A 12829-nucleotide genomic window follows, 5' to 3' on the forward strand; every position below is an offset into this window, starting at 1 on the left:
CCAGACACAGGGACCAGGTCTCTTGGATTCCACCTGTTTCAAAACCACCAGGATTTATATATCCTTCAGTGCGCACAGGACCTGTGATGATGTCACAGTCATGTGATCAGTCACCTGAAGGGGAGGTACGTGGTCAGCCAGAACACACCCCCTGGACGTTTTAGTAATGCAGCAGGCCGCTGCATTACAATATATATATATTATATTTACTAACACAAGCATAACATTGACAATTAAATTTTATTCTAAACAATAATACAAAAGCCCTTAAATTTTATCAATGCAGGTGCTCAAACTGTTTTCCATTACAATTTGCACAGCTTTGAATTCTGCCTCTTACGCTTCGACAAACTTTTTTGCACAAGTCTGTTTGGGTATTAATTTCTTGAAATGCATCTCTTATGTAATTTTTCAAATCACTGACACTTTTTGGTTTTCGACTATAAACTTAGTCCTTGAGTACTCCCCAAAAGAAAAAATCCATTGGGGTTAAGTCTGGTGAACGTGCCAGCCAATCAAGTGGGCCTCTTCGGCCAATCCATTTATTAGGAAATGTTTCATCAAGATACTCGCGGACTACTCTTGAATAATGTGGAGGGGCCCCATCTTGTTGAAAGTAAAGGTCATTTGAATTAGGCTGTTGCTGTAACTGGGGAACAACTTGATTCATTAGAATTTCGAGAAACTTATCTCCTGTGACTGTTCCATCATAAAATATAGGTCCTAAAACACCAAAACTTGAAATACCACCCCAAACATTGACACCAGGCTCATTTAGTTGTTGCTCTAATGTTAAATGCATGTTCTCATTATACCAGTAAATACAATTATGTGTGTTAATATGGCCGGATAATTTGAAAGAAGCTTCATCACTCCACATAAAGTTATCTAAAATTACTGGATTTTCTTCAGTTTCGTTAAGCATAAACTCACTATATTGCAGCCGCCTGTCTGGATCATCCTCCAATAAACCATGAATTAGACGTGGACAATAAACTTTCCACCCAATAGATTTCAGGAATCGCATGATAAAAGCTCGTGAAATTCCCAATTCCAAAGAGGCACTTCTGGTGGACTTTTTTGGACTCTGAACAAATGTTTCAGCAACAAGTTGTTTATTATCTTCTGTACAGACTGTTTTGGGTCGACCAGTTTTTGGAGCATTAAAGATTGAGCCAGTGGCATTGAATTCGTCACAAATGCGGTAAATGGTTTGTCTCTTTGGGGCTTAAGTACCAAATGTTTCAACCCAATTTTCTCTAACGGTTTCAGCATTTTGAGATTTCCAATACTCTGTTAAAATCCATTTTCTTTGTTCTGTATTTAAATTATTTGCCATTATGTGTTATCTGAATTATCTGAAAAGAAAACAGATTTGGGGGAGATCTGTCTGTGAAAACTAGATCTGTGAAACTGGCTCAGTTGCCCTTAGCAACCAATCAGATTCCACATTTCATTTTCCAAAGAGTCTGTGAGGAATGAAAAGTGGAATCTGATTGGTTGCTAAGGGCAACTGCGCCAGTTTCACTTTACACCATGTTTGATAAATCTCCCCCTTCATAACCTTATTACACTTTCTGTCCACATGTAAGGCAGTGCTAGTCATCATAGTGGGGGATACTCGCTGCACCGGGTAAAGTAAGCACACATGCAATGTCCTTCCGGTATTTCACAATGCAGCCGTTTATTATTTATCATAAACCGCTTATCACACAGTCCATCTTAGTATATCACCCGCATGTTTACACACATAACATCAGGGAGTCTCTCAAGTAGCAGAACAGGCCCACTTGGCCCAAGTTACAGCCTTCAGCACAGTAATAATATAGCAATGTCCATATCAATGTCCATATAACGCAGTGTATTACCTTTGCCGGGTTTAGCGGCTACAGTCCATTTGGCTTGCCACCACTGTGGCTTTGCGGCTTCCCAGATGGGGGTCTCTAGCCGTCGCTCCCTCCAAGGCTACTGGTATGCTTATACCGTCAACATCCAGCCTGTGCCTTTCAGGACTCTTCACTAAGCTGCTGCCTTCCAAGGCCACTAGCATCCACTCACAGGATCCAGTCTCAACCTTTCAGGCTGCCAGGCTTCACTCAGCCTCACTAGGCCTCACATGAACGTTGTCCCACACACACAGAGAACAGGCCTCACGCCTCTCTCACCTGTCTCAAATTACCAGGGTTTTATATCCTCCAATACGCACACACACATACACACAGGACCTGAGCTGATGTCACAGTCAAGTGTTCAGACCTTCAGTGTGCAGAAGGACCTATGTGATGTCACAGTCATGTGACCAGTCAGCTGAGGGGGAGGGTACATGGTCGGCCAAAACACACCCCGGACCATACAGTAATGCCAAGCAAAGTGCTGCATTACACCACCTACTTTTGGACCACCCTATATATATACAGAGAGAGAGCGAGGGATAGCCTACATGACATGATATGTTATGTTTAAAGAGGATCTGTCACCAAATTTCACAATACATGCTACATGCATAATTAAATTGATCCCTTGATGGTGTACACACTTTAATGTAAGAACAGCTGTCTAATCCTCTATGAGAGATTAAACTTAGTCTCTACCAACCTAGTCTGCTTGACAGCTCCTCAGTACTCCTCCTCCCTGCTGCTGCTGAGATTTCACACTGCTCTGTTCAAACTGCAGCTGTCAGTCAGGCTGGGTGGGTTGACATTGAATACATTTGGACTCATCAGTTCATTCATTCTTTAAATGCATTTATTTAGCTCTTATTTTAAGATCAGGTTTATTGTTACTCACCTTTCCTTGATCTAAAGGCAAGTTCTGCATCGTCTTCCTGTTGTCATCAGATCCCTCTGCTCCTCTCTATTGTCACTCTCTTTATCCAGTTGATCTTTCATAATGAGAGTCAGAGTAATATTTCCTTTCATCTAAACTATTACTAAGCATAGTTAGGGAAGGCCAAACTACAACTGTCATTTCTTCTGAAATAGAGTGCCACAAGGAACGTGGTCAATTTACAAAAGTTAAAGGAAAAGTTCTTATAGTGCTTTAAATTCACAATTTTATGTTAAAAAAGTAAACCTAAGGGTGCTATAATAAAAAAAGAATCATCCTCACTTATCGAACCACCGTCACTCCTTTATTGCTGCTAAAATCCATCTCCAGTCTCCTGGCTTTCTCTTATATTGGCACTGACTACTCTAGGTAATCAGGGAAGTCTTGTTGTGGTGGGAGATGATCACAGGGCAGTAGTAAATTCTGATGGAATATTCTTGATTTCTTGTCTCCCGCTTCCAATCTGATTTCATAAACTGGACTGTCATCGGCTTTCCTCTTTACAACCACATACACCTTGTCATACCAGTACGAATGAAGTTTTCCTGTACCACCTTTTTCACGTACATTCTTGACTAGCACCCGACTTCCCTGTGTCAATTCCGCTCCATAACATTTTCGATCATAGTATTCCTGTAACATACCTGGCGGCGTCCTTGCATGGTGGTCCATCTCCCACTGTGCAAGAGGGCGCACTTGATCTCCTGTCCAGAATGTCTCTCTGGCTTCCCTCCATGCTGTCTGTTTGTGTCTGTTTCTGCTGCTTAAGGGCGGCGCCCGATCACTTCCTGCCTTTTGTACCTGCTGTGGGTCACACCCCTTGTGCGTCCTCAGCCTATTGCTGTCTGTCACTTGGTATATAGCTCAGCAGCTCCCTTCTATCCCTGCCTGAGCATAGTTTTTCCTTCAGTGTGTGCTTGCACTCTGAAGGTGCCAGGTCCCGTCTCTTGTCTCCTGCTTTTTGTATCAGTTCCCGTGTCTGAACTGAGTCCTGTATGCCTCCTGCTTTGCGGTATCAGCTCCCGTGTCTGAACTGTGTCCTGTATGTCTCCTGCTTTGCGGTATCAGCTACCGTGTCTGAACTGACTCCTTTCTGTGTTCTCTTGTCTGTCCTGTCTGAACACGCTCCTTGCCTGTTCGTTCCGCCTTCTAGTGGCCGATTTCCTAGACCCGCTCCTGCGTCTGGTCTGTCCTGTCTGAACACGCTCCTTGCCTGTTCGTTCCGCCTCTCTGGGGGCCGTATTCCCAGACCCGCTCCTGTATCCCTCTGCAGTGTCGGTCTCCTCCGTACACTCAGTTCCAGTCTGAACTCTCTCCTGTCCTTTACCTGTTTTGCCTCTATGTCCGTTCCCTTCCTTTTTCTGCAGAGTCTGAACTCGTACCTAACTCCTGCTTGTTGTCTCTGCAAGTACTGTGTGAGTATCTGGCTCTGTCTTTCCCTTCCTGTCTGTTCCGTGTGAACAGAGCCCTGTCCTCCCTGCTCAGCCTTGTCTGCACTCTAGCTGTGCTTGCCTGTAACCCTCTGCCTGTATTGTTCCTGAGTCCCGGTGTGTACTGGGTCCTATCCCGCCTGTGTTCCTACCTGCTAGTGCCTTCCTGTCTGCACTCTAGCTGTGCTTGCCTTTACCCCCCTGCCTGCATACCCGCCTGCCTGCATACCAGTCGTGCCTGCCTATACCCACCAGTCTGTGTGCCAGCCTACCAGCCTGTTCCTGTATTCCCCTGTGTGGGTCAACAGCCGTGTCCGGGGTCTGTCCTGGAGTAGCACCTGGTCCCTCTGCTCGGTTCCTCCTTGGTGCACTGGCGTCGTATGCCGTCGTGCGACCCTGGTCGGATCGGGTGAATACTTAGTCACGCCCCTCCAGGCATTCACTCTCCGGCACGGTCCAGTGGAATCACTACCAATCACACGCACACGCCGCTTAGCCCGGGCGTGTGCATAACAGCATGCTCAGGCCATGGTTCCCGTTGAGCCCCACGGCCTTCGCTCTTTGAGAAGTTTTTCCAGCGAATACATGCATTAAAATAAAATAAATAAATTTTTTTCCCCCTTTAGCTGAGTTCCAGGCGAATTACGCACCCGTCCAGATGGATCTATCAGCCCTCGTTCCTGCGGATCCACCACGTTACTATGGGGATCCAAGACAGTGTCGTGCATTTGTGGAGCAATGCATGCTACACTTTAAGGCCTACCCTCTCTATTTTCCTTCCGATTGGGCTAAAGTGGCCTTTATGATTGACTACCTAGCGGGTGATGCCTTGAAATGGGTCACCCCCCTATGGGAAGCATGGGATCCTGTCATCCTTGACCTGCAGGCCTTCCTGGTGGCCTTTCGTATGGTCTTCGAGGACCCTAACTCTGAAGCCCCTGCTGAAGCTTCACTTCCCAATATCCCGGAGCAGCCCCGACGGGTAATGTGTGTGGGTAGCGCAATAGTCCTCCAGCCCAATGAGACTACTGCCCACCCAGAATCCTCACAGGGTGACTACGCTTTCCGGAATACTTCTCTCAACCTCAAGAGGCAGTCCAGACGTGCTAGACTTAGAGGCAAGCCGTCACGCCAGGGTCTGTCCTCCCTGAGACCTCCTGACCCCAACCTTGAAGTCCCTACTGAAGCTTCATCTCCCTGTATCCCGGAGAAACCCCAATGGGTAATGTGCGTGGGTAGTGCACCAGTTCTCCTGGCCGAAGAGACTTCTGCCCATCCAGACTCCACACAGGAGAACTTCCTGCACCCGGCATCAGATGCTTCTTTCTCTTTAACCGGTGTGCATGTCCAAGGATGCTCCAAAGCTGGGGTTACCTCAGAGTCTGTGCACCTCTACTACCTGGCGGAGGATCCCCTGTTGCCTCCTGAACCCTCCGGGATACCACTCGATGACAAATGGAGAGAGACTTCTCTACACCCGGTACTCAATACTTTGTCCGCTTCGTCCTGTGAGCCTGACAATGGGTACCCCAAAGTGGTAGTTACCTCCGAGTCTCTACACCCCTCCGACCAGGCGGAGGATCTCCAGTTGTCTCCTGAACCCTTCGGGGTGCTACCTGGTAGCGAAAGGACAGAGACTCTCCTATACTCTGTACCTGATACCTCGCTCGCTTCGTCCAGTGAGTCCAACTTAGTGTACTCCGAAGCAGAGGTTACTCCTGAGTCTCTACACCCCTCCGACCAGGCGGAGGACCTCCAGTTGTGTTCAGAATCCTTCGGGGTGCCACCTGGTGGTGAATGGACAGAGACTTTCCTATATCCTGGATCTGATACCTCGCTTGCTTCGTCCAGTGAGTCCAACTTAGTGTACTCCGAAGCAGAGGTTACTCCTGAGTCTCTACACCCCTCTGACCAGGCGGAGGACCGCCAGCTGTCTCCAGAACCCTTCGGGGTGCCACCTGGTGGTGAATGGACAGAGACTTTCCTATACTCGGTACCTGATACCTCGCTTGCTTCGTCCAGTGAGTCCGACCTAGTGTACTCCGAAGCAGAGGTTACCCGTGAGTCTCTACACCCCTCTGACCAGGCGGAGAACCGTCAGCTGTCTCCAGAACCCTTCGGGGTGCCACCTGGTGGTGAATGGACAGAGACTTTCCTATACTCGGTACCCGATACCTCGCCTGCTTCCTCCAGTGAGTCCGACCTAGTGTACTCAGAAGCAGTTGTTTTCTCTGAGCCTCTGCACTCTTCTGACCCGGCGGAGGACCTCCAGTTGTTTCCTGAATCCTCCGGGATACCACCAGATAACAAAGAGACAGTGACTTTTCCTCATTATGTACCTGATAACCCGTCTATTTCTTCCTGTGAGCTTGACAAGATGTACCTCGAAGCAGAGATTACCCTTAAGTCTCTGTCCCCCTCCAACCCAGTGAACGACTGGTCCTCGAATTCCCTGCAGAAGATTCTGGCAGGCCTGAAGAAGAGGGGGCGTAAGGGGGGAGGTACTGTAACATACCTGGCGGCGTCCTTGCATGGTGGTCCATCTCCCACTGTGCAAGAGGGCGCACTTGATCTCCTGTCCAGAATGTCTCTCTGGCTTCCCTCCATGCTGTCTGTTTGTGTCTGTTTCTGCTGCTTAAGGGCGGCGCCCGATCACTTCCTGCCTTTTGTACCTGCTGTGGGTCACACCCCTTGTGCGTCCTCAGCCTATTGCTGTCTGTCACTTGGTATATAGCTCAGCAGCTCCCTTCTATCCCTGCCTGAGCATAGTTTTTCCTTCAGTGTGTGCTTGCACTCTGAAGGTGCCAGGTCCCGTCTCTTGTATCCTGCTTTTTGTATCAGTTCCCGTGTCTGAACTGAGTCCTGTATGCCTCCTGCTTTGCGGTATCAGCTCCCGTGTCTGAACTGTGTCCTGTATGTCTCCTGCTTTGCGGTATCAGCTCCCGTGTCTGAACTGACTCCTTTCTGTGTTCTCTTGTCTGTCCTGTCTGAACACGCTCCTTGCCTGTTCGTTCCGCCTTCTAGTGGCCGATTTCCTAGACCCGCTCCTGCGTCTGGTCTGTCCTGTCTGAACACGCTCCTTGCCTGTTCGTTCCGCCTCTCTGGGGGCCGTATTCCCAGACCTGCTCCTGTATCCCTCTGCAGTGTCGGTCTCCTCCGTACACTCAGTTCCAGTCTGAACTCTCTCCTGTCCTTTACCTGTTTTGCCTCTATGTCCGTTCCCTTCCTTTTTCTGCAGAGTCTGAACTCGTACCTAACTCCTGCTTGTTGTCTCTGCAAGTACTGTGTGAGTATCTGGCTCTGTCTTTCCCTTCCTGTCTGTTCCGTGTGAACAGAGCCCTGTCCTCCCTGCTCAGCCTTGTCTGCACTCTAGCTGTGCTTGCCTGTAACCCTCTGCCTGTATTGTTCCTGAGTCCCGGTGTGTACTGGGTCCTATCCCGCCTGTGTTCCTACCTGCTAGTGCCTTCCTGTCTGCACTCTAGCTGTGCTTGCCTTTACCCCCCTGCCTGCATACCCGCCTGCCTGCATACCAGTCGTGCCTGCCTATACCCACCAGTCTGTGTGCCAGCCTACCAGCCTGTTCCTGTATTCCCCTGTGTGGGTCAACAGCCGTGTCCGGGGTCTGTCCTGGAGTAGCACCTGGTCCCTCTGCTCGGTTCCTCCTTGGTGCACTGGCGTCGTATGCCGTCGTGCGACCCTGGTCGGATCGGGTGAATAATTAGTCACGCCCCTCCAGGCATTCACTCTCCGGCACGGTCCAGTGGAATCACTACCAATCACACGCACACGCCGCTTAGCCCGGGCGTGTGCATAACAATTCCTTACTCTTGCTTTGCCCTTCCGTGACCAATCTGGTCGCTATGTTGCATGCCTCTACCATTCATTCTTTCCATTTCCAAACATTCTCAGGTTACATTTTGTAAGTCTCTGACACTGGAGTATCGAACATTATGTCGATTGCCAAGACTGCCAATCGTTCATACCATAGGAAGAATGGTGAATAACCCGTTGCCTCGCTCTTTGTACAGTTGTAGGCATGCACCACTTTTGATAGAAAATTCTTCCAGTCTTTCTTCTCGTCAGCTGTCAACATCGACAGTAATGTCCAGTTGAAACGTTCCACTTGTCCATTACCTTCGGGGTGATAGGGTATTGTGTGAGATCTCCGAATTCTACAGTATTTCCCTAACTTTACAAAGAGCTGGTTCTCAATTTCTCTTCCCTGGTTGTGGTGTAACCTCGTAAGGAGCCCAAACTTCAGAGCAAAATCATTGAAGATCTCCGCCGCTGTTTTTCCAGATCTATTAGTGGTGGCGTATGCTTGAGCAAATCGAGTAAAATGGTCCATCACCACCAAAATGTATTCGAATCCGGCCTTGCATGTCTCGAGATGTAGAAAGTCTATTGAGACCATCTCAAACGTTTATGTAGTTTGGTTGTTGCCCATTCAGTAGGTGCTCGGGTTAATGTGTTAGGACGTTTATCTTTCAGACACCCACACTCCTTGGTCATACACCTCTCAATATCCCTTTGCATGTATGGTCAGAAGAAACGTTAACGAGCCAGGTTCATTGTCCTTTCCGCTCCGAGGTGTCCGATGTTTTCATGAAGTTCCTTGAAGACCAGCCTACGGAATACTCTGGGTAGTACCAACATTTGGTTTTGTCCTCTTTTATGATACAGGATACCATCTATGCTAAGGTAGAGCTTCACCCATTCTTTGATTAAGACCGCGACTGCTGCTGACTCAGTAACCCTCTCCCATTTTCTTGGAAACCGATTTTGGTCCACATAAGGTAGGATTCTGCCAATTATTTAGTGTTCCCGTTGTGATCGACAGATCGTTTCTTTTGATAATTGTTGAATGGACAGGGTGGTCTTGTTCTTTTGCTTTCACGGTAGTTTCCACCGTCAACGGATACCACAGTGGAGTGTCTTCCTCTTGTTGAACTTGTACTGCTGGGATGGTGCTTATAATAACTTCGAGACTGACTTCTTCCGAACACTCCTGCATGAACTCCTCAGGCTCTTGTGGCATTCTCGACAATCCGTCAGCATCCGCACTGCATTTTCCTGGCCTGTACTTGATACTGAAATTGAAGTCAGCTAGCTTAGTTACCAATCTCTGACCCATAGCATTCAGTTTGGCAGTAGTGAGGACATAGTTCAAAGGGTTGTTGTCAGTGTATACCTCAAACTCTTTGCAGTAATAGAGATAATCTCTAAATCATTCACAGATAGCCAATTTTAATGCCAGGAACTCCAGTTTTCCAGAATGTAGATGGTAATTCTTCTCGGCGTCTGTCAATGTTCTGGAACCGTAAACGTTGACTCTCAATTTCCCATCTTGATGCTGATACAGGGCAGCTCCCAGTCCCACTTGAGAAGCGTCACAATGAAGGACAAAGGGTAGGTTGAAGTCGGGATATCCCAATATGGGTGGTTTTACCAGGTAATCCACTAATTCTTACAATATCTCCTGGTGGTCTAATGACCAGAAAATGGGCTGTTAGGACGAGACTGCATTGCTTCCTTTAGGCCCTGTCCTGCCCGTGTTCTTCTTTTTCTCCATAGATGTTGTTGAATCTGTCGTCGTCCCCAAGAGAAGGTATAATAGAGCTGCAATCCGGGAGAAGTTTTGGATGTAAGTGCGGTAGTAGTAGAGGAATCCTAAGTTCTACCTCAACTTCTCCACAGTAGATGGCCCCTTGTCTTTCAAGGCCATTACTGGAGCGATTTCCACTGGGTCCATGGTATATCCTTCTCCGGGCACGATTTTTCCCATGAATCGGACTTGTCTCTTGAACAGTTCACGCTTCTTTGAAGTTAGTTTAACTCTGTGTTGCTGATACCGCTGTAGTACAGTCCTCACATGTTCAACATGCTCAGAGAAGGTTTTGCTGTATACCACATTGTCATCCAGGTACGGCTGGCAGATATGTTCCCTTAATCCTTCTAAACATGCCTCCATGCTCCTCTGGAATTCTGCTGGGGCTTAACAGAGCCCAAATGCTATACGGATCCACTCGTATAGTTCCCACGGTGTGATAAATGCTGTCTAGGGTCTACAGGATTCTTTTTCAAAACCTTAGTGGTATCGACAACAGAGAACCAGGTACTTCCTCACAGACAATCCAGCATATCTTGAATCTTTGGTATCAGGTGTCGATCAGGTATTGACTTGCAATTTAGTTCCCGGTAATCACAACAGAGTCTCAACATGCCATCCTTCTTCCTAACACAGACAATAGGAGAGGAATAAGAAGACTTAAGAAGAAAACTTTTGGACCCAACCTCTGTTAATTAGATCTTGCAGATATTCTTTCACTTCGTGGTGTAATGGTTTGGCACAGACATGTAACTTCTGGTTGCTCAAGTCGTGTCTTTCAAGTTGATCTTCAAGTGCAATGAAGGAATACAGCCTATATCAGAGTTATCTTTGGAGAATGCATGACACTCATCTCTCAGAATCTGTTTTGCTACATCTAGATCTGCAGCACACAAATGTTCAAGGGGAACTAGGGGATCCCATGACCCTGAGGTTGGTCGTGCGATTCCCTCCCCTGGGTAATCCTTGTTCATTGGTGGGGAGACCGAATTCACGGTAGACATCTGGGCTGGTCTCACACTGGCTAGATGCACTGTTTTAAAGGTTTTGATGTGGCATAACACCGTATTTGGATTCAGTCTTTAATCTCATGCTTCATTGTATTCATCACCGGTACTGTCACTCGAGCAAACCCATCAGTAGGAATCGTAAGCACAATTTCACCTTGGATTAGGCCTTCCAGAAGTTCTTAGGAGTCTTTTGGCACAAACAGTCTCCTCTGGAATTTTCTTCCCGGTTCCACCCCAACTCCACAGGTGGCATCTTCTCCATTGTTCATTTAAGAGGCTCACTTGGGCATCTGCGTCCCGCAGTGCTTTTCAGTCCATTTAACTTGCATTGTATAAAACACCTTTCACCGATTAAGCTGATGACGCTGTCTTTACTCTTCCCAGGAGTGCATCGTTTGACTCCCATACTGGGCAATAAGTAGCTCTTCCAGCTGTTGTAAACGGTAAAACACTTCAGGATAGTGTTGACGCAGCCGCTTTATCTCATATGCTGATCTGGGGTTTGGTGATGTATGTATTTTCTTCTGGGGCTTCATTCGTGTCGTGGTTACCAGTCGCCCAGCACTGGCAACCTCCTGTCTGTTAACCCAAAGGATCGTGACCACTGATATTCATTGGCGTAATGTCCTTTCTCACCACACCTTAAACAATGGACTCCTACCACACTCTGATTTGATGAATGGCATGCCTCACATATTGGGTATCTTCTATTTTGAAACTCGCTCCAGGGTCTGAGAGATACAGACTCTGGCCTGGAACGAGTCAACTTTTTCACCTCTGTCAACTATGTTCGCAGTTCCCCTATGACTTCTTCCCAGTCAGCGCTGGCTGTTTTCTCTATTGTTGGTGATTTAAAAGTCACTCTCGGCAGTGGTGCTGGAGGGTCTCCATGGTGATTTTCGGACTGACAAATAGGGGTCTCCAACTTCAGCTGACTCATTTTGGTGGTTTTGGTAGCAGAGCCTTTCTTTAACTTCTGTTCGCTCTCTTACTCCAAACTAGCTGCCTCATTCATCTTCTAAATTAGGCCTTCATCCAGAATGCCAGGGTCTTCTAGGTACTGTTTTAGCTGCAACTTGATATCTTTGCTGACTAACCCCGTTCCCAACCACCTCAAAAACTTCTTCTGGACTAACCCGGCATAAAATTTCTCCTCCGCCTCTACATTCCAGGATGTAAACAATAGTCTATCCTTAAGTTCAATCGCTCTGAACAGGAAACTTTGGGGTGGTTGATCATTGTTGTCCTGTGAGATGTTAATTAGTGATGAGCGAGCATGCTCGCTAGTGCTCGGTGCTCACCCGAGCATCTCACTGCTCGAGATGCTCGGCGCTCGCCGAGTATTTCCGGGGTTGCTTGGCGGGAACTCGGGTCTCCTCCCTGCATGTTTGGTGCTCTTTACAGAGCCAATGAACAGTTTGGCGCTCTTTACAGAGCCAATTAACATGCAGGGATTGCCTGCCACTCATTGTAATGCCGTAGCCATGTTGGTTGTGGCATTACAGTGATTGGCTGGCCGCACAGCGTCATCAGGTCTATATCAGACCTGGCGCCAGCATGCTCGTCACAGTCACTCCGGAATCAGACAGTGTAGGGAAAGGCGCTGCTGAGCTAGGGAGAGATATGCTTGTTTCTAGTTAGTGTAGGTGTACCAAACTATATTAGAGACACATAACCATCTCAACAAACAGTCCTTCTGAGCACTAATCCATCTGCAGACATATCAGGCAGGCAGTGTATATAGGCAGGCAGGGTATATAGCAGACTACAGTGCCCATAGCACAAGAGACTCCATTCCAGTTTTGTCTGCTGCTGCTGTTAGACATTTCTAGAAATAGGCCCAGGTCTCAGGGGCCAGGAATACTTTTTTTGGATCTTAAACCTCATTATTTGCTTAAAAAGCAATCCAGAAAACACCGTTGTTCTGCGCCATTTGCTTGTTGGCACTGCAAAAT

The sequence above is a fragment of the Phyllobates terribilis genome, unplaced genomic scaffold (assembly GCF_046119375.1).
Source record: "Phyllobates terribilis strain yellow unplaced genomic scaffold, ASM4611937v1 Scaffold_4__5_contigs__length_816908805, whole genome shotgun sequence".
Classification (NCBI taxonomy): domain Eukaryota; kingdom Metazoa; phylum Chordata; class Amphibia; order Anura; family Dendrobatidae; genus Phyllobates; species Phyllobates terribilis.